This window comes from Garra rufa, chromosome 25, assembly GCF_049309525.1.
Source record: "Garra rufa chromosome 25, GarRuf1.0, whole genome shotgun sequence".
In the NCBI taxonomy this organism is placed as follows: domain Eukaryota; kingdom Metazoa; phylum Chordata; class Actinopteri; order Cypriniformes; family Cyprinidae; genus Garra; species Garra rufa.
This window is the reverse complement of record NC_133385.1, coordinates 25510227-25534336: the sequence shown is the minus strand read 5'-3', so window position 1 is coordinate 25534336 and position 24110 is coordinate 25510227.

Below are 24110 nucleotides of genomic sequence, written 5' to 3'. Positions count from 1 at the left end.
AACACTGACCACTACAATGGTTGCTTAAAAAATGTGGTTTTCTCCTTTGGCGATTCTGCTTGTTAACATCAGGTGTCTCCAATAATGATCAATCATCACTTCGTTAATCACTAATTATCTCATTAACTTTAACTCTGCTTCAGTGTTAATTTAACTCTCTGATTTTAACACTTGACACTTTTGAGAGTGGAATCATATAAACTCCCTGGAGAGTTAATTTAACTCTGGCCTTTTTGCTGTGTAGATAAAAAAAAAAAAAAAAAAACGGTTTAAAAAGTCGCTTTTCACGGTGTTCGGACATTTAACGATTAAATTACTGCCCCACAGTCATTTTTTTATTAAAATATTATATAGAAATAATTTTTATAGAAATAATATCAAGGTAGTTCAGCGGGACAACAGACAATGGTCTGCTTCAAATACATCAGGAGCAACAGCGAGATGATTGACAGGAGTCAGGACTATAGCGGAGGCAGGAGCACAAGAGCGCAAAGTGAACTTTTGTTAAATAAGAAAAAATATATAGGTGCATGTAGGTATATAGCCACAGGAACGTTTTATTTATCCCAGGGAAATAAAATATTAGTTTAAAAAATGTAAAAAAAAAAAAAAAAAAAAAACTGTCATTTTATACTGTATTATATTTACACTGGATCACCAAATTAGTAAATTTTTTAATCTACAATAAAAAAAAAAAATCTTACTTGACAACCAAATTTATAACACTGTATCTATCTATCTATCTATCTATCTATCTATCTATCTATCTATCTATCTATCTATCTATCTATCTATCTATCTATCTATCTATCTATCTATCTATCTTAATCGTCGTGTCAATCATCTCGCTGAATCACTCGTCTCTTGCGCTGTTGCTCGTGCTGTATAAAGCGGATGATTGTATTGTATAACTACATTGATATTATTTCTATAAAAAAATGATTTCTTTATAACATTTGTATAAAAAACGAAAGGTGGTGGTGGTGGGGGGGCAATTAATTTAATCGGTGGATGGCCGAACACCGACCAACACCGACTTTGCAAGCCTAAGCTTCATTTTTTTTTTGTCTAGCTAATATCAACATTTTATTTAAGCATCAAGGTTGTGCACTTATAATAACTTAAATCCTGGCGAAATGAAACGTTCCCGTGGCTATGATATACAATACAAATTAAATTCTCCACCCTCCTTACGTAAATTTGCATTACAGTATTTGCACTTACCATCGGTAATTCTCAGATTCTCAGATTATAAACCATACAGCAAAATAAAACATGCAGGGTGCAGATTAATAGCTATGAAATAAATATTTCTGTGAAACGAGTTAGGTTGAACAGAAGAAAGACGTAATTTTATTGAAAAAAAAAATCTTATTTTTACATCTTACAATAAACAACGTGACACAGGCTTTAAATTATTTGAAAGCTTAAAATGTTTTGTTTGAATAATTTGTAACTATTTGTACACATATGCACATGTGATTTTCTTATTGCTTTTTCTATTTTATTATTTTTAAGTGTCTTATTTTATTATATTTTGATGCAATGTTACGTCCCAGGTCTAGGGGCTAGGAGTAACATAAATAATAGCCTTCACACCGACTTTTTTTGATCTTTCGTTCTTTTTTATTTTTACCAAAATAGGAAGCTAGTAAACTTCAGGGTTGGGCCAAGGCCAAAATAACAAACAAAAGAATGAAACTAACTTTTCCCAAAGAAACTTAATACCCTAAAAGAAAAAGTCAAACAAAAATACAGGGACTGAACTAACTCCCTGACTAGTTGAAAAACAGGAGAAAACGAATTTCACAAAAGAAAAAGGCACCCAACCCCTACAGCTTCCGTGCGAGAAAAAGGTGTATTTACAATATTTACAATAACGGGCAAAAACACACAGCCACGTTGAAAGAAAGAAAAACAATCGGAGTAAAACTACAACGGAAACACTAGGTGGGTAAAGTGACAAAAACTAACGGTATTCACAATATTTACACAAATGTAATTATACAATGTTTCAACTTTTTCATTACACACAATCTTCCAAATAGCAACACCAACAGCCCACACTCCAGCTCGGCGTCGCCTCATTTTTAAAAGACGCGCAGTTCCTGGTTCACCCAACCACGGGGCACGTACCGGCACGTTCAATCAGGGCGGGGCCACCTGGGAGAAAGACAGAGAGAGAGAGAGAGAGAGAGAGCGCAAGAGAGAAAGCATTCATGCAAGAACCAGAGCTATGCATAGAGCACTTACGTCTCAACGTAACACTCCCACCCATAAAAGTCAAAATCCCATTTTGACAACAACAAACAAACACACATTTTTTTTTCATGACCTAGAAAGAGCATCAGCAAAAACGTTTTCAGTACCCTTCTTGTGGCGTATGTCGAGGTTAAAACTTTGGACCACTAGAGACCACCGCATTAGCCTTTGATTTGAGTTGGCCATGCGTAGGAGGAAGACTAAAGGGTTGTGGTCTGTGTAGACTATTACTGGTAGGGAACTACCACCGACATAGACCTCAAATTGCTGAAGGGCAAGGAGTAACGCTAAGGCCTCTTTCTCGATTGTGCTGTAACGCTGCTGTGTTTTAGAAAACTTTTTCGAAAAGTAACACACAGGGTGGTCGATTCCGTCTTCGGTTTCTTGTAGCAAGACCGCACCTGCCCCTAATGCACTAGCATCCACTTCAAGCTTAAATGGCTTGGAAAAATCAGGGGCGGAGAGAACTGGGGCACTACACAAGAGGTCTTTGGCAGCATTAAAGGCGTTATCGCACTCACGACTCCAAACGAAAGCTTTGGACACACTTAATAAATCTGTCAAAGGGCATACAACAGAGGAGAAATTTTTACAGAAGGCACGGTAGTATCCAACCATACCCAGAAAACGGCGCAGCTCTCTTTTTGACTTGGGAATGGGAAAATTCACAATTGCCTCAACTTTGGCATCAACAGGACACACCTGACCCTGGCCAACTTGTTTACCCAGGTAAGTGACCACGGCTTTTCCGAATTCACATTTTTTTAGGTTCACTGTCAAGGACGCTTTTGCCAAACGAATAAACACTTCATGTAGCGAGTTCATGTGGTCACTCCACGAACTAGAATAAATGACAACATCATCAAGATATGCCTCGCAATTTGCCACACCAGATAATACCTTCTGCATCAACCTTTGAAAGGTCGCTGGAGCGTTTCGCATGCCAAAGGCCATTACTGTGTATTGAAGAAAGTTATCTGGTGTCACAAATGCGGAGATATCTGATGCACGCTGTGTAAGCGGCACCTGCCAGTACCCTTTTAACAAGTCCAATTTTGTTACAAAGGAGGAGGCACCAACACGATCAACACAATCCTCCATCCTAGGCAACGGAAAAGAGTCTGGTTTGGTGACACTATTCACCTTCCTGTAATCGGTGCAGAACCTAAAGGAACCATCTGGCTTCGGCACCAACAGACAGGGTGAGCTCCACGGACTCGAACTGGGAATCGCTAGACCATGCGAAAGCAGGTAGTCTACTTCTTTCCTCATCTCTTCTCTCTTCTGGGGATTAACACGATAAGGATGTTGTTTTATTGGTGAAGAGTGTACAATTTCGACATCGTGAAACAAAACGTGGGTCTGTCTGGGGCTGTCTGAAAAGAGTGAAGAAAACTTTTGAATAAGAGAGATCACATATGTACATTGAGACTGTGGGAGATATGACAAATGTTCTTCTATATTTTCCAATATTTCAGAATTGGACAGTCTGGTGGTGGACATAATTTCAGGAGCCACCAGTCCATCCTCATCAGACTCAACAGCAGAGGATATATGAGAAACTGTGATCACAGGTGCCACATCCACAGCGGATTTAACAGACGTTGTCCTATTTACATAAGCTTTTAGCATGTTAACATGACAAACGCGACTCTTTTTTCTACGCTCCGGAGTACGAATTTGATAATTTGTCTCACTCAACTTCTTTTCCACCACATAGGGTCCTGAAAACCTAGCCTGCAATGCCGAACCTGGAAGTGGAAGAAGGACTAACACCAAATCTCCTGGCTGAAAATTTCGTGCTACACTGTTCCTGTCAAAACGTTCTTTCATTTGAACTTGTTTTGAAGCCAAATTTGATTTCGCGATTTCCCACACATGATGTAAACGTTGACGCATTTGAGCTACATAATCACACACGGTCACAGGTAACTCTTTTTCTAATAACAACTGTTCCCTTAACAGTTTCAGAGGCCCACGCACAGTATGCCCAAAGACTAATTCAGCCGGACTGAACCCTAAAGATTCCTGCACCGTCTCACGGACGGCAAACATCAACATAGGCAGACCTTCATCCCAGTCCTTTCCTGTTTCCATACAAAATGCACGTAGCATGGACTTGAGAGTCTGGTGAAATCTTTCAAGCATACCCTGCGACTCTGGATGAAATGCACTGGAAAGTTGATGCTTAACGGCCAGTTCGCGAAGAACCTGGGAGAACAGTTTGGAGGTAAAATTAGAACCTTGGTCGGTTTGAATAATCTTTGGTAAGCCAAATGTAGAGCAGACTTTAATAATCTCTTTTACCACTGCTTTAGCCTTTATATTGCGCATTGGGACGGCCTCTGGAAAACGAGTGGTGGCACACATAAGAGTGAGTATGTACTGATAACCTGATTTAGACTTTGGCAATGGTCCCACACAATCGATGACAATGTGCTCAAAGGGTTCACCTATTACGGGGATTGGGTGTAGAGGGGCGAGAGGAATGTTCTGATTCGGCTTACCGGCCAGCTGACAAATATGGCATGACCGGCAGTGAGCAACAACATCAGATTTTAAACCAGGCCAAAAAAAATATCGCAGCACACGATCATAGGTTTTTCGAATTCCCAAATGGCCAGACAGAACGTGGTCATGAGCGAGATTTAATATTTGGGAACGGTAACCCACGGGAACAACAACCTGACGAACACTATCGCCGTTTTCCCACTGACGCATTAATACGCCATCATCAACGAAAAAAATTACATTTTCGCTAGGAACTTTTGTTTTGTCAGAAACAGCCGCAAAACATGTAGCTAAGGAGGGATCAGCCTTTTGAGCAGCCGCCAATTGCGAACGACCCATCTGTAACGGGGCAATATTACAGGTAGACAAGGCTGGTTCGACATACAACTTTCCTGACATACCTGTAGACTGTAGAAAAGAGTCAGATATATCAACCACATCTTCAAATTTACGTGACTGAGCATGTGTAACCACACATGAAGAGAACACAGCTGGAAACTGAGAAGATAGGTCACTTTTCACATCTGTTATGGGACTGTTAACAACAATCGGAGGAGGGAAAACTATACCACCCGCTAGGTCGTTTCCCATGATAATATCCACACCTTCCACAGGAAGTTCAGGGCAGATTCCAACACACACTTTACCCGTAACAATATCTGTTTGAAGGTGGACATTGTGAAGGGGAACCTTGACACAACCTGCTCCTATGCCCCGCAAAATTACATCAGCACCTGTGTAGGTTTTCTGTGACAAAGGGAGAGTACCAGCTAGCATCAGACTTTGGGCTGCCCCTGCGTCCCGTAAAATAGACACTGACTTGGGAATGCCTTTAGCGCTATCTGCTACCCAGCCCTGCAACATAAATGGCTTATAACCTGCAGTGTTTTGATCAGGTAAAACATGTTTTGTCAATGTTTGTACAAAACCTACACTTTTAGGCTTAGCTGACACATTCTTTTTTTTCCAGGCTTCGCAATCTGCAATAAGATGACCAGCATCAAGGCAATAGAAACAGACCCTGCCTCCTCCTGGGTGATACTGAGCACCTCTATAAACTCCTCCCCTTCCAGATCTCACAGTACCTGCTGACCCCTTCACCTGCCCTTCAGCACCATGGACAGCAAACTTATCATATCTCACTGTAGGAGAAAAAACTGTCCGATGTGTCAATACAAATTCATCAGCCAGCACAGCGGCTGCTGAAAGGGACGTGACTTTCTGTTCGTTTAAATGTACAACAAGATTTTCAGACACACAGCTCTTAAAGTCTTCTAATAAAACTAACTCCTTTAAAGCTTCAAAAGTAGTCGTTTTATTTGCAGCACACCATTTTTCAAAAAGAGCTTGTTTTTCTCTGGCGAATTCTACAAAAGTTTGTTTGTCTGCTTTCTTATGGGCTCTAAACCTCTGTCTATACGCCTCCGGCACTAACTCATAAGCACGAAGAACAGTCTGTTTAACCACATCGTAATTTAGACTCTGTTCTATCGGCAACGCGGAGCAAACCTCCTGCGCTTTGCCGGTTAGCTTACATTGCAGAAGCAGAGCCCACATCGCTCTTGGCCACTGCAATGTAGCTGCAACACGTTCAAAAGCTGTAAAATAGCTGTCAACTTCGGCTTCTCGAAAAGGAGGGACTAAATTAATGTGTTTGCTCACGTCAAAGTCAGGCGAAGAAATCGCCGCTGGAACAGAAACGGGACTAGAAGAGACTGGCCTAGGCCCTGTAGGTAACTGAGCAAACGACGGAGAAGCAGGGGAACTCTCCGGCGCGCTCTCAGTCGGGTGAAGCCGGCCGTGATCTCGCCGAAAACGTTCCCTCTCCATCTCAAGCTCTAGCTCCCTTAAATGAAGCCTCTTTGTCTCGGTCTCTTCCCGTTTGATTTCCAATTCTATTTCCTTTGTTCTTAAAAATAACAACTGGTCCGAATTGGGTAATAATGAAGTACTACTGGGTGGTGCAGTTATTGGATACCTGGAAAGTGCGGGCGAGTGTGGCGCAGATGGCGGCTTCTCGTCGACCTCCGTCGGCGTAGAAGCACTTGCATCCACGGCACCCACCCCGGACTCATCAGGCAAAATCCGCTGCATAATCAATTCTTTGTGCAACAAGTCTTTAACCTCCTTCTTAGAAGCATTATGCGGTACAACAATTTTAAAAAATGCTGCAATTTTGAACAGATCATCCTTACGACAGCGATTAAACTGTTCCGTGCTCGGAGCGAGTGTAAAGGCGATCAAATCAAAATCCATAATACCTCTATGATCTGCTACTTTTTCACACACCAAAAAGAAAGCAGCCAAACAAAGAATAAACTGAAATGACTTACCCACTGTACAGCCACAAGAAGGGTTCATGGATGAGAAATAATTCGTTTTTGTGGATTAAGTAAAAGACGAGCCCCCAATTTATGTTACGTCCCAGGTCTAGGGGCTAGGAGTAACATAAATAATAGCCTTCACACCGACTTTTTTTGATCTTTCGTTCTTTTTTATTTTTACCAAAATAGGAAGCTAGTAAACTTCAGGGTTGGGCCAAGGCCAAAATAACAAACAAAAGAATGAAACTAACTTTTCCCAAAGAAACTTAATACCCTAAAAGAAAAAGTCAAACAAAAATACAGGGACTGAACTAACTCCCTGACTAGTTGAAAAACAGGAGAAAACGAATTTCACAAAAGAAAAAGGCACCCAACCCCTACAGCTTCCGTGCGAGAAAAAGGTGTATTTACAATATTTACAATAACGGGCAAAAACACACAGCCACGTTGAAAGAAAGAAAAACAATCGGAGTAAAACTACAACGGAAACACTAGATGGGTAAAGTGACAAAAACTAACGGTATTCACAATATTTACACAAATGTAATTATACAATGTTTCAACTTTTTCGTTACACACAATCTTCCAAATAGCAACACCAACAGCCCACACTCCAGCTCGGCGTCGCCTCATTTTTAAAAGACGCGCAGTTCCTGGTTCACCCAACCACGGGGCACGTACCGGCACGTTCAATCAGGGCGGGGCCACCTGGGAGAAAGACAGAGAGAGAGAGAGAGAGAGAGTGCAAGAGAGAAAGCATGCATGCAAGAACCAGAGCTATGCATAGAGCACTTACGTCTCAACGTAACAGCAATTAATGTTATTGCCCTTGTATGTTCGTTGTTTTAAAGACTGCAATTAGAATGAAAATAAAGAATGAAAATAAATAAATAATAGTCTTTTATTTTGTTGAACGAACAATGGATGGAGTCAGGTCCAGATTCGGTTGACCAATCGGCATAAAGGGGCGTCTGGCGACCGCCCACATGTGAAAAACGAATTTTGAAGTCATTTATCCGTTTTCTACCCGTGAATCAAAAAACGAAAAATCGAGCCGAAATCTTGTTTTTTCGTTTTGTGAACAAATGAAAAAACGAATTAATGAGCTGTTTTCTTATTTCTGCTTATTTCGTTTCAAATTGAAAATGAAATGAATAAAACGTACACGGACCCATAAGCCATGCAGTGGTGCATGGAGGTATGGTGAGAGCATTTCTTTAGATATTATTGTGGTTTTTCATAAATAAATATATTTGTATGTGGAATTATGAGGTACATAATTATGAGTTAATACTTACCAACATACCAACATGTATGTATTCTCTATTTTTAACAGGAGCAACAACAAGACGTGGACGTTTGCAAGGGACAGTGGTCCAGGGTCGTAAAGAGTCACCATGAGTTATTCTGTGGGGAGGTGAAAGGGCCTGCCTTTCTCCAAATAGACAGTAAAAATCAACAGAATGCCATCAAAGACTACCTGGGTAGAGAATTGGATGAAGCAAGAGATGTCTTTTTATTTATCTTTGAGTATCTGGAGGATATGGACACATTCATATCAATGAACAATCTTGATGAACAAGGCCTGAAGGTCCATGCCATGATCCGTGAATAATCTATCAGAGCAAGAAATCTCTCATTGTAGCCTATGTGTGTATGTATGTATGTATGTGTACTGCATATCAGGAACTGTCTATCTGATCATTCAACTGTTCGTTCAACTGTACAGACTTTATGATAGTTGAAACATATCTTTTGTTAAACACTACCAGCCAAATATTGTTTTTTTTTTTCTTTTTTTTAAAGAAGCCTGTTCTGCTCACCAAGTTTGCATTTATTTGATCCAGTGTACAGCAAAAACAGTACAATTTTAAAAGTATTTTTAAAAGTATTTTTTAAAAGTATAGTTTTCTATTTGAAACTGTTTTCTATATTTCTAATAAAATGTAATTTATTCCTGTGATTTAAAATGACTTTTTTTGCTATATATATATATATATATATATATATATATATATATATATATATATATATATATATATATTCTAATTTGCGGCTCAAAAAATTAATAAAATAAATAAAGGTTTCTTTGATGAATAGAAAGATCAGGGCCCGTAACCCTAAAGAATTTTTGTGCAAAAAGTGGCTCCTAGCGGCCAAATTTTAAGAAAATTCTCAGAGTCATGACGTTTTCTTAGAATTTCCCCTAAAAGTGACACGAAAATCCCAGTTAATATAAAAGCTATTCCTCAAGATTCCTAGCGCTTAAAAGGGCTCCTAAGGCGAGATCTGCTAAGAGCAGGGAAGAGGACTTTCAGTGGCTTAGGAGTTCCCCTAAGCAGCTGCAAAAAATGGCCAACAGAGGAGGCAGGAGAGATGTCCTGCAAACACTGGATGACAGGGAATTATTGAGACGCTACAGATTGGATCGTGCAGGAATCATGTTTGTGGTGGATCTCCTTAGAGATGCAACTACTTCACCAACTCGACGCCACAACGATATTACACCGGAGAAGAAAGTAATCACAGACATTGATAAAAGCTGAGCCGTGTTACCCTCGTTAAGACCACACTGAGTTGTAACGTTGCAATTTCTACTTCATTAAGGACAGCCCCTTGAGATAGGCCATCTTGTTTTCAATGGGGTCCATATGGGAGTGAAAGTACAAAATATGCCAGCTAGGATATTAATATGAGCAAATAAGACACAAATCAGTATTTGAACAGGGTGTAATGAGCTTAAGTTTTCACATATTTTAGATTCTAATGTTAGGCTATAACCCCTACAGCATACTATTCATTTTCCAGATATTTTCTTGAATGTGAAATATTATTTACAATTACAGTCTGCATAAGATTAGAGTGTATAATTATGTTTATTGATTTGAGGGTACATCCTTTGCTCATTATCACCAAAAGTTCATTTTCATCAAACTTGTAGGATCAACCAATCACGGCTTTTGAAATGATGACTCATACCTAGCAACGGGGTCAACCACACCTCCTCACTAAGATAGGATTTTCCATCCATTCCTTGCTCAGAGTTCACTGAAAATGTTCTGGAATCACTTCTAAGCTAAAACTCCTGGCAAGGAATTTTTAGGTTAAGTTAGGAGCTCTCTGAGAGGATTCTCAGAATCTTTAGGGATACGGGCCCAGAAGAACAGCATTTATCTGAAATTTAAATCTTTTGTAACATAAATGTCAATTTAAAGCATTGCTAAATAAACATTAATTTCTATATTTTCTTTCTATGGTATAGTGTATAATGTTACAAAAGCTCATTTTTATTTCAGGTAAATGCAGATCTCTGGATCTTTCTATTCATCAAAGAATCCTGAAAAACATGCACTTATTTAAATATTGATAATATTATGAATAATAACAATTAAAAAATTTCTTGAGCAGCAAATCATCATATTAGAATGATTTCTGAAGGATCACGTAACATTTAAGACTGCTGAAAATTCAGCTTTGCATCACACAAATAAATTACATTTTAAAATATTTTAAAATACGAAATCAGCTCCGTATATCAGACACATTAAATATATTAGATATAAATTGTGCCATTTTAGCCTAGACATGCTTTACAAAAACAAGAAAATGTGTATTAGTAAAATGAAGGACAATAACTACAGATCCCCGAAACTGCCATAAATTGCTTCGACATACTTCCGGGTTCCCCGGTACAAGGGATTGGGGAATCACGTATTTTTCAGTGGGCGTGGCTTTCGACGTCACACTCGGACATGGGCGGGGGTGTATCGGGGATGGGTGTGACTTCTGACATCACCCGTGGATGTGGGCGGGGTTGGATGTCCACCGCAGGCTGCAGCGAGCCCTAGTTGACAAATACACGCACGTTTCTCAATACTAAATACAGTTATTAAATATATTATTTAAAATATAGTTTATATACATTTTATTTATTGAGTAATAATAATAATAAATAAACAACAACAACAAAAACAGGCATCAAAAAGTTGCTAGGCAATACAGTCAAGAGGAAAAGCAGCATTCAGCATTGAATTTACATAAACATGCTACATGAACTACATCATGTTACATCTTCTTCTCTGGAACAAATAATACATTAATGAGATCAAAGACTGCCAGTTAGATTTACCCATAATGAATTACATGTCATGTGTAACCACTACAGAGACATCAGAGCCAGCCGTAAATTCCTGAAGATCTGGCCGTGGTGAGAGCGCTCTCGAGCGTATTGATGAGTGCAAAACGGGTCCGTGTAACGCTTCACAATTCAATTTTCAGACCTTATGATGAAAATGGAAAAACAGAAAAATGAAACCTAACGCTCATTTTTCCATTTTTTCCGTTACTTAATCAGTGAAGAATTCGCTTTGAATTTAGCTTTTTTAATTTTTTTAAATTGTACATTTAAATGTGCGATTTTTCTCCTAGTCATATTCCATTTTTCAGATTTTCGCAAGGTAGATGGACGAGTCCATTATCGTTTATATAGGGAGGGGGCGGGGCGGAAGTGGGTAATGTAGGTCATCGCCTCAGAATCGCTCAGAATCCTGTCAGTCGAAGCCGCGGCTCTTATCTTCAGGTTCGAGATGGAAGACCTGTTACATTACAGTTTATATCATGGCGCGAAATGACTAACTATGAATCGTGAACTAACGGCACGAATCCCGTCTCACCTTATACCACCTGCCGCTGTTGTCGCTGCCAACTATGTTAGCAATGGAGGGACTTTAACATATCCATCACTCTATGGACAAGACCCCCTTGATGGTTACCCTGATCGCCAACTACAAAGGGAAAATTTGTGGTTCTCAGCGTACCAGTTTGACAATCTCTTTTACGCTACTCTCGTCGGTAACAGTGGTTTGTTTTGGGATGCTCTGGATATGTACATGAGCATTCACCGCTTGGAACCATAAACTGACTAGCGCACGTGTGTGATACAATTTCATTCATTCATTCATTCATTCATTCATTCTTTCATTCTTTCTTTCTGTTTTGAATAAAAAAAATCACTGTTTACAGTGGGAGAATCACGTTTCCTTTACAAGCTTGGAACTTAGCAAATGTTCGATTTTGTTCATCTTTCTTGTTGCATAAATAAATGTAAATATTCAATAGTATTGCAACCAGCGCGTAAAGTTGTCATGGCAACCATAAAGTTGATTTCCAGGGCATAGCCTACTGATCTAAATTAGAGAGCTCTGAAAGATAGAACCAGGGAATACAGGACCTTTATGTGTATACGAAACATCATCACACTTCAGGCTCATTATCATATCCATTTTGGGACAGGAGGAGAAAAAAAGTCTTTACACTAAGTGGAAATAACACTTTTTTGTCATTTTTATATATATATTTATATATATATATATATATATATATATATATATATATATATATATATATATATATATATATTAATTTCTGTATCTATTAATGACATATTTAGAAAGAATGCATTGGTGGGTGATGTGCTTTGTCAAATGAGCCAGTTTAGTGTTTTAACTGGCGGTTTTCAACACTTTCTCTAAGCAAAAATAAAATCGCTGTTAGATAGATAGATAGATAGATAGATAGATAGATAGATAGATAGATAGATAGATAGATAGATAGATAGATAGATAGATAGATAGATAGATAGATAGATAGATAGATAGAACATAAACAAATGTCCAATGTAATTCATTGAAAGGTGCCTCTGAAAAGTACAAGTAGGAAATACAGCACATGTTTATTCATTTGTATGGAACATCATTAAGCAATAGAAAGTGAAACACCAAACTCGCGACACGGGTTCAAATCCCCTTTTGCCGAGCTATTAATAATCATTTAGCTACACATTAATCCATCTTGTTAACGTTGGCTACTGAAATGGTTTCCATCAATATGGGCGCCCGCACTGCACGGCAGCGCAATCATATGGCTGTAAGCAGCATCAGATGGTATAATAACGTTTTAACTGATTATTATAGGCTATACTATGACATAGTTGAGAAAAATCAAGAAAAGTATAAGATTGAATAAAGTTGTGTGGGGCTATAGGTGGTGCTTGCTTATATTCGGTTTTTATTGGCAGTTTTCAACACTTTCTCTAAGCAACAATATAAACGCCAAATATAGCGTGAACACAAAAAGAATGTAACAATTCCACAGGAACGAACTATAGAACACAAGTCCTTCCTTGGAACGAGGACGCGCGCGCGCTCTAAGCGCACGGCAGCGGTGTCAAGACCTTTGTCATTTTATAATTTTAGACACGCTAATCTCCATAAACCTCAACTAAAAACGAATATAATAAGAACGAAGCCATAGCCGTTGCTAACGTTTAGCTAATGGGGCTCATCTGCTTTACTGTATATGCAGTACATTTTATTAATTTATTATAAAATTAATTTATTAATTAATACAATTTATGTTATGTTTAATTCAATAATAATCTAATGAATTTACTTTGATTTCTGCGTCTATTCTGCTTGTCTGTAGAGTGTGCATACGCACCGCAAACGTACTGTAGTCGGCTTAAGTCCCCCCCTCACCCGGCAATAATGGTACAGCCCACAGCGCAAAGCGCAAGAAAAAGAAAAGTATATAAATCGCTTGGAATTCATTTATTCATTTATCATTTAAAAAGTCACAGTTTAGCAAAAGTAAAGTTGAAAAAAAGAAGAGAAAATTTGAATAATCGATCCTTCATGTAACTGCAAAAATTGAAAAATGGGCGTTTGGTTTCATTTTTCTGTTTTTCCATTTTTTAATTGAAAATTGAAAATTGAATTGTGAAGCGTTACACGGACCGTCTGTAGCCCTAAGTTAAATGCAGGCTATTTTTTTTATTCGTTACATTTCCCAAGTTAATGATTACAACGAAATAAAACACTACGTAATAAATTCCAGTCACTGTAATATCAAAACCAAAGTATACAAAACCATATATATATATGTATATGTATATGTATATGTATGTGTGTGTGTGTGTGTGTGTGTGTGTGTGTGTGTGTGTGTGTGTGTGTGTGTGTATAGTTTTGTATCAAATGGATGAGGATATTGTCACAAGGAGGGTCAGAGACGTGCGGATCCAGTTGCAGCATTTATTAGGTAACACAAAACAAACAAACACAAAGGGGCAGGCAGAAATCGTGGTCAAAACAGGCAGAAAGGTCGGGGCTGGCAGCGAGAATCAAAACACGGGAAGGAGTCCAGGAATCAAAAACACAGGAAATCAAACACGGGAATAAACGCTCGGAAATAATGACCAGATGGAACAATAAGACTTCGCAGAGTGGCTGTGGCTGTATCCGAAATCGCCCCCTATACCCTCAAATAGGGCACTATTTGAGGGGACAGCCATTTTAAGTGGTGGTCGAAACCATAGTGAACGTTCCCGAGTGCACTCATTCAATCCCACAATGCACCGCGAAAACGAGTGTACAACCGATGTACGCTCAACAGCTAGAGATAACCCATAATGCACTGTGAGAGTCGCGCGCTGACTGAATTCCCGCGTCTCTCCAGACGATGGCGCCCGCAGTCCATCCGTTCATTTTACAACGCGCTCCTCCACTGCGTAATACAGCGTACAACACGGGTACAAATTTGTTGTAAATTGATTATTAAATTGTTTAACCAGGGTTTATACGTAAACTCCTTGACATAGTTCAAGATAAATCCTTTAATCTTACTACTCGAACTATCCGTTTTAAATGATTGTTAAATAGTATAGCAATACTATGCAAAAGCGGCAATCCTTCCGGTGCACTTAGTGTCCGAATTCACTCACTCATTTTCATTCACTCCTTCAAGTGGACTGTATGAGTGGACTAATGTAGGGAATAGTGAATAGGGTATAGGGGGCGATTTCGGATACAGCCTGTGTGTGTGTGAAGCTTAAATGCAGTCAGTGTGATGAGGTGCAGCTGTGAGCAGTAATCAGTAAAGTGAGAGCAGGTGAATGCAGTGATTAGTGCAGTGGCTTGTGGGAAATGAAGTCCATGATGTGTGGTGCAAGAGTTCATGATGACAGGATAGACCAGATACGTGACAGATATTATATATCTAGCCTATATCTACATATAATTTTGTTTCGTCATATTCGTGATTTATTCATGTATATATGAAAACTTCGTTTTGAATAGGCTATACCTTATGTATATAGGTTATGAAGAAATTCGTTAGCCTAGCCTGAAGTTGTTTTATTCTTCATAACAAATTTTTAGAAGTTAAAAATGAAGGAATTAGCCTGTATTCTAATCTATAGATGGGGCAATAAGCTTAACTTGTGTTAGACTGCCGATCGAAATAATACTTGATCATCTTTAAAAATGAGAGAATCACTGACATAATTTAGGCTATCGATTGAATAAAAATGAAACTATATTTGCAGGTAAACTTACGAATTGAAAAAGACAAGAAATAAAGCACAACAACAGAGATTTTTCCTATCAAGCAAAATGTTTGATAAAATTACAAAATTAATGCTGAATGACATATGACAGGAAACGCTTCTCCGCTATAGCTGCAGTGACAAATATTAAATGTTTAAAAAATCTTTGTGAAAACGAATGGCAATGACTGGTTCTTGGATTCTAAGATTATTATCTTTAGACACAGTCTGACACTTTTTTGCCAAGAACAGACCCAGACCTACTGGGCACGATCCGTCCTTAAGACCAAATTCCATTCATGGCTGTAGCGTAGCGTGTCGGCTTTAGTTTCAGGAATTTATCATTGGGACGCTAATCGGCCATTTTAATTGAAAGATGAAGGCGGTGATATTAATGTTGTCCACTAGATGGAGCCACAGGAGAAGGAATCTTCTACCCCTAATATAAGTGGGACTGACAGCTTGACATCCATTTTTCCCAGTGAACTCATCTGGCCACAGCACAGAGATGAGATGAGCTATGGCCCAGTGGACCAACAGCATCACTTGATATATAGCTTTCTGATGAGCCAAATCTGATAACCTTAAATATTACTAATACTACTTATATATACTACTACCCTGCTCACAAACTGCTTCAAAACAGCCCAATTTAGATACTATAAAACCCTTTTTTATTTTGCCTCTGTCCCGTTTTTTAGTGTGGTGTAGCCATCAAAATTTGTTTATATTTACAAAATATATTTAAGTTGGTCAGTGAAACTTGGAAAATCTATTCTTTGTACTTTTGTCAATTAAATAAAAGTTAAAGAGAATTATCAAATTTACAGATTCCTGATTTTTATTGCATTTTACAATTTATTAAATTATTAAACATTTATCTGAAACATTACGTATTGTTCTTGTTGGGATTTTTATTCATGCTGTAAAATGTATTAATCATTTTAAAAACATTGTGTCTATTTTGTATTTTTTTAGTCATCAAAATTATTGGATAATAAAATGAAAGTGTACTTTGATTTTTATTCTTATGATTTTTTTTCTATTGATCTAGTATTCTGACAATCCATAACTTATGATTTCATTCTTAGCTTTATTCCATATGCAAGGAGAGTATGAACAGTGCCTTCAAGTGATGAGATTTTAAAAACAAAAACTTTTGTTTCACAGAAGAAAGAAAATAACAAAAGGACTGAAATGAAATTAAAATGATTAGCCTATAGTGATTACTTGGTTTTGAAGTTCTTCATTTTCGTTAACTATCCCTTTAAGTAAAATGCAAATACATCCCTTTAAATAAAATAAAACACAAGGCTATATCCATCAAAATATACTTAAGGTATTGTTTAATTACTTATTATGTTACTTGATTTTAAATAAACATGTTCATCTTTGATTTTTTATTGTATGAAACTGGGGAAATTACCGCTGTGCTGACAATGTATTACAAATTCAACAAATCTAACAGAGACATTCTTATCAGAATCAGAATTCCTTTATTTATCCCCGAGGGGAAATTCTATTCACACGTCTATTGAGGCGACGTAACTTATCACGCGTCTGTTAAGGCGACGTACTTCTCCACGGCGTTGGTGTCACGCGTCTGTGTGGCGACGTAACCCTTCTCAAACGAAAAAGTACACGACCGTCGCCTTCGGCTGGTAATCCGTGGCACGATCCACTCGCCATAGCATGTAGGGTTGGGTCGATAGACGATGCCATCGTCCATCGCCGATGGCCAATAGACATCACGATGCTGAGCCGGCATCGCGATCCTCCGCCCCGCCCCCGCAGCGCCCCGCCCCGCCCCCGGCGCAGCAGCAACCCGCTCACGAAAAACACACACTTAATCACTATATAGCCAAATGAAATGCATGCTTTCAATTTCTGCATCTTTACTTATTTTATTATTATTATTATTATTATTATGAGGAAATAATAACAAGGAAGTTACAATACAAATTACAGTAAACTCCTAACAAATTACATGAAAGTTCGTTTACATTAATATATGAGGCATACAAAAACAGCAGAAAAAAAATCAAAATAATTTTAATTAAATTAGATTAAATAAACTACACCAAATATGCCCTTTTCATGGTTTTACCATAATGAACAGAGCTTGGAACAAAAACAAGAGAATATATTTTTTTTCCATCGAAATACGAATGTACAATACAAAGCCTAGTATACATTATAAATAACACTTTATCATTCAAATACATTGGGAATATGGAAACACTTGGATTTGCGCTGAAAAACAGAGGTGCGTGAGCCCAACACGCTATTTTTAGTTTCGCTTTGTTTTAGTTTCTTAACTTTATATATTTTGTTTCATTTCTGTTCTGTTTTGAATACCTCTACATTTAAATCATTCGTTTTGGGTCAGGCGTCAGGGTAACTAACTTATAGCTATGCTTATAGTGTTTATAATGTTAATTGTTAATACATAATGTTTCGCTTGATTTGGTATTATTTCTGATATTACCCTTTCTCTCTAAACATTCTGCTGCTCAGTAAATGCGTTTGGAGAGGGTGGGTTAAGCAGTAAGCAAACAATGAGAGCGTTATTGAACTTAAAAAAGCTGACTGGTCGAAAATATGTTAAGGACCAGCATACATCCTCCAAATGCATCTATATAAACCCGCGCTTGCTTCTGTCTCGTCTGCACGCACACACGCACTGTCACGATATAATGCACTTGTTAATGCCGGATCTTTAAAAACAAATACTGGAACGCAAAAATCCAAAATCGGACATTTTCCAGAACAGGATCAGGCTCAAATTAAGCACTGGTGGACACGGTAGGCTACAATTAATTAATTCGTTATGAATAAATTATTTAACAACAACCATCCCTCATCCCCACCCCCGCAGACGATGCCATCGTCCATCGCGATGTTTCACATTAGACATCGTACGATGCCAAATTGGTCGACATCGCCCAACCCTAGCTGCATGGCTTCGAAGAAGGGTGAGTACTTTAGGCCTCATCTCCAATGCTAGGTGAGCCACCATGGACATGGGGGAGGTGCGGGATGACGTGTGTCTGAGTCTAGGAGAAGGGAAGAGAGAGAGGAAGAGAACAGTGCGTGACTTTTAAACTTGTAGGTCATTCACGCCCACAGCTGGATCTTGTCCAATCCGGTTCATATGAGTTTTGGAGGGAAGATTGAAAGTCTTTGTATTCCACCATGGTGTTTTGCATGTGGAAGCTGATTGGTTGTTTCGCCACAAAACTTCCAAAAGTTCAATAATACCAATCAAGCAAGGAGTTATTACGACGCAACAAACATTAACTGTTAGGAGATCATAAATGCAGCTCATAGACACCAAACATGATCTATGTATCATCTCGGTTGAATGAGTGATTCTAAATGTGGGAGTCTTAGCACACACAATAATTCGCCTATTGCGGATTAATGTTTGAGACAGACATACATAACAGAAACAGCAATTTAAGAAAAGGTAACATTGATACGTGTACATTTCTATATAACTGTATGTGGGACTGTATGTCTGAATAAGGAGAGTGTATCTCCCTGCATTCCTGTAGGCTGTAAAGAGTCTTATCTTGATGGTGGGGGGATGAGTTGGATAGTAGCCAGAGGTCTGGCTCATAGCGAATAGGTGTTAATCGCAGATCAGGGAAGAAGTTATTTAAGGAATATAACTAGTTATTTCATATCTGATGGGCTCCATGCACTACATTCCCCCCTTTTTGCACATTTTTGTCCAACCTGTAGACAAATGCGAGCAAAAACAAATGTGCATGACGATCAGATGTGTGTCCAGCATGCACTGCAGGTAGCGTGGGTGGACTCCGTGGCCATCGGTGCTTCGTGGCATGAGGGTTGAGCCACGGGGGCTGTCCTTAGATCGTGGTGTGGTTGTACCAAGGTTCAGATACCTAGGCTGGAACAGCAGGTGCGTGGGCTGCATCAGATGTTGGGTGAGGATTGTGTGAAGGGTTCTCTCACCAGTTTCAGCAGTTCAGGTGACCCAGGCAGGGAAAGGGGTTCTCCTTGTGAGGGCTCAGTTCTGCAATCATTCTGGTGCTGACTTGTGGGGTCTGAAACAGAGGGCAGATCGTTTCTTCCGGCCTCTGCTTGTCTAGAGCCTGTGGCAGAAGTTTCTAAGACAACACATGGGAGGTTGTCTCGTGTGGCTGAATGAATGAAAGGAATAAATCTTGTCACTCTCACCAGTTCCTATTGTGAATCTTGCTGGCTGCGGCATGCTTTTGGCTTCCTGTGCTCTTTGGACGCAAGTGTCGCACTGGAGCATGTTTCACTGAAGTACTGGTGAGTGATGTAGGTGGTGACAAGGATGGTCTCTTAGTTGACACAGGGTGTTGTTTCTGGTGCCATCTGGTGGTAAATGTTGTAGGATATCAGCACGAATCAAACAATTTGGGAGATTCGATTAGAAGTAAAAACACTTCTAAAGCATCAAATTCCAGCAAGACCAGACCCCTGTCGTAAAAGTGGTAATTTGACACTCTAGAGCCAGCTAGCTTGAAGCAACAAAGTAACTACAAGCTTAAAATAGGGACTTGCAACATTAACACAAGAGGACCCTTGTTGATTGTCAAATTTGGAGCAAGTAACCGAGATTAATGGTCAAAGAGATGCACATCTTGGACATCACTAGTAGAGACTGTGCTTGGTGCACTCCCCCACGCACAGGAAACTGACATTCTTTCTACACCCTTTTGACCTCCCAGCTTAGAGAACAGACCCTCACATCCCCAGAAAACTGCCATTGATATATGTATATATACATATGCACCCAAAATTATGCTAAAAGGACACATTTCTATGCATAATTTCCTATTCATATATGTAACCCATACATTTGCCTATTATGTTTTAATCACTTATTGTGTATGTCCCTTCTGATAACTATTGAATAGTTTAATGGTTTATATTGGTGTTTGATATGCACGGTCTTGAAATCGCATTCTCGAAATGTTCCTGTAATTCAATTCTTTGCAAAATGTATTATAGTCTTGTTATAGAAATCATGTCCAAATTTATCTCTGCAAAGAGCAGGAATTTGGGATCATGGGACTAATCAGATGACATTGATTTAAGGTTGAGAGGTGGAACCAGCAGTCCACCGAAGTTCAGACAATGTTCTAATTGGTCAAGACATCATTTTGGGATGTGTCCAAAAGCTGAGTTTAAAACCCCAGGACACCCTAAAATCGCTCTCTTTTACTCTCTTCTCTCTTATCTCTTTACACTCTTAGCTCTCTTATGTCTCTCACGCCGCGTCTCGACGCTGCCTGGGCTGGCCTGCGTGCCAGACGCTCCTCTAAAGGAAACATGAGGAGATCATTACACTTCTGTCTTTTACTTTAATTCTTTTTATTTCTTTCCGTTGAGAGTTTCGTTTCTAGTTAAGTTTGTGCAAGCCGCGACTGACCCAAACGTCTTCGCGGACCTGAACTTTAACAGCGCTCCGCTCTCATATCCAGCCAACGCCCAAGTCTCCACAAAGGACCACAGAACCAACCAATCAGCAACCTCGGGAAAGCCCCTTTCTGAAGCGACGCAACCAAAGGAATTCCCAAAGGCAACGCGCAAGTAACCTCCAGAATCTTACTGAACTGGTGCATTTTGATCTAAAGTTTAATAACCTCTTTGAGAGACTCAATACGAGGGTTAATTAAGTGATTGATGGTTGTTCAGGTCTAAGCAATTGCACATATTGCTAACTTGGGACTTCATATGTTCATTCCTTTAAACTCATTCTTTCCTCACTTTCTCTTTCTGCAACCTGTGTGAATGCGTGTGTTTATGTTAGATTAGTTTGTATGTGTTAGGTTTATCCAATAAAATCATATTTCTATTAGAAAAGATAAGTATCTTGTGTTTTGTGCTTACAAGTTAATGCCTTAAACTGCTGATTTTGCTACTGTGCTAATATATAGTGTTTTCACTATATTCTGGATAGTAATATCCATTGCAGAGTTTCTGTTACACGGCTTGTGAATGAATCGCGGGTCGACTCTGGAACAGCCGTAAAACAGCGATTCTGTTCAAATTCCCTATTGAATCATATTCGATTCCCTTTGAGCTAAATTATAAATTATATGTAGTTATCCCTGCTACATATTGGTGGAGAACGGCGGGCAGTTTAATCTAAGTTGTAAGCACAACCAAGTATTTAATATTCTCTATTTCTGCAGTCTAGACTGTACGTGTGTACGTGTGTGTGTACGTGTGATGTAAGCAGCGTGGCCGCGCCCGCTTGAATGAAAGCAGAGGGCTGTAACTCGATACCCTCTCTCTACTTATTAAACTGTAGTAAGTGAGTTTAAAGTTAAGGTCTGAGATCGTACAATAAGGTCGAAATTGAGCGTGTCCCTCATTTTCTGTAATGCCTTATTTATAGTTGAATTAATGTCATTGCGTGTTCCAGTGCCATTCAATTGCTATATTCCCGGCAGGGAATCTCAGTCACCGTTAGCTGAACGGAGCTAAACTGCAGTAAATAAAAGTACAATTAAATCGACGGATAAAGAATAGTTTGAGCGTGTCCCTCAATCTATTTTAAAGGCCTTATTATTCATAGTTTAATTGTCAATGCGTGTTCCATTGTCAAAGCAACTATGTAATTTGACTCCCCTGGTTAAACATTAGAAATAATGCTTGCCTGTTTGTGTCTGTTCACTAAGTGAAACAGTGCGATTTAAACGGGAGTGTTTTAAATCTTGATCAAGTAAAGTTTAACTCTAAACAACAGCGAATAAAATCTGTTGTGTCTACGTGCTCAGAGAAACTGGCACGGAGATTTACGATCCGCCGAGATCATTTATTATTTTGTTTCCTCATTTGCAGCGCCAAGCTGCCACTAAAATAAAGTTTAAATCCAACTCTGAACGAACTAAGAGTTTAAAGCGCCACATCGCAAAACCAACTAGAAGTGGTGTTATGTATACAGTGTTGAAATGCGCTGCCATTTCATGTAACATTCTTAACTGAACTTGCAATGTAATGTTCCATGTGCGTAGCCCACTATTGTTTGTTTTGGTTGCCGTAGCTACGAGGGTGACTCGGAAGTCTTAACCTACTTCCAGAGCAACCCTGACACGCGCAGCACATTGACGTCATACTATAAACAAACTCTACGGTGTTGCTAAGCTAACGAAACTGTTGCTTTTACATTGAAGTCTATGCTAAAGACTAGCCTCAAAGGTTAGCAGTTAGCATTAACATCCAGTGGTTGAATACAGTGTGTGTGGGCAAAACTAAAGTGATTTAACCCTTTAAACCTCTGAAATAATACACATGTTGGTCTATTTTTCTGTCCTATTTCTCAATTTTCTAACTTTACCACTTTATGTGCATTTTACTAGAAAGGGGAATATTACTTCACAATTATTAATTGTGACAAATTAAAATTTAATTCAAACATTAAATTTATTTGGAATCATTCGAATCATTCCTCCTCTGGTCATTTCATATGATCATTATTTCTAGTATTCTCTCTTTTTGGTCAATCATTTTAGGTAGTAATAAGCCTTGAACTTTGAAAGTTGAGGTTAACTTATTCTACCTAATTGATTTGTTACCCCTATCAACAGATTCTATTCAGAATCACACTTACTCATTACTTCATTGCGTTTTTACCCCTATTTCTTCCTCTCTTGGTTATACAATTAACCTCCATTTTTTTATTTTTTTTTTATTTTATTTTATTTGTTTATTTATTTTGTGTTTTTCCTCCTGCACTTAATTTCATTTTTATTATTTTGCCATTTATTACTTTTAATTTCATTCTACTTTACCTTTCTCCTTTACCTCCTTGTATCCTAGCTTGGGAACGACACACCTGAGCTTTAATAGGAGACACTGTTATCCCTCACTACGAGTTCAAATAAATTAGAAAGACAACTCTCTTTCACTCAAATTTTATTGTTGTTTTAATAGTTGTGCACCAACTATAAACAACGCTCTACTCGTGGTTGGGTATAACAGCCACGCAGCCTGTGAGTGGACCCGATCCACTCAATTTACTGAGTCCCCTTCCCTTCTACCCAAGTCTCTCCTGCTTTCTTCCTTCTTTACTCCTCACATTTGCAGGGACCTGTAAGAACCATCAATCGATTCTAAGTGAATGAAATGCAAAATCTTGTCAAAGAACAGTAATCGTCCTTATGAATTTGATTGTAATCAAACCCTCCTTCGTTCTTCCTCACCTCCCTGAATTTGAAAACGCATTCCAAAATTTTGGCATCTCATCCCATACTGAGATCAATTATTAGAGATAAGTGTTGAACACCCGTTGCTTTCGAAGCCTCCTTGGTAAGCGGTCCAACTGTAAGGTGTTCGGTGTCAATCCTGTCAGACTAAGAAAAGAGATACCAGCATTATTATTGTATTCTCACGTCTCGAACAGAGATATAATAATATTGTTTACCTTTTAACAAAATCTTGGTAAAATTCCTCCCATTGGAAAAGGGAATTGTTTTATTTCACTGAACTGTTTTCACCTTTTTCTCTTTTTTTCTTCTTCCTCATTAGAGTGACGAAGTCTTCACATCCCTAGTCTACCTAGACACCCTGAGACCAACACTATCATCACCACACTTCATTAGGGGTTCACAATCACTGACACAACA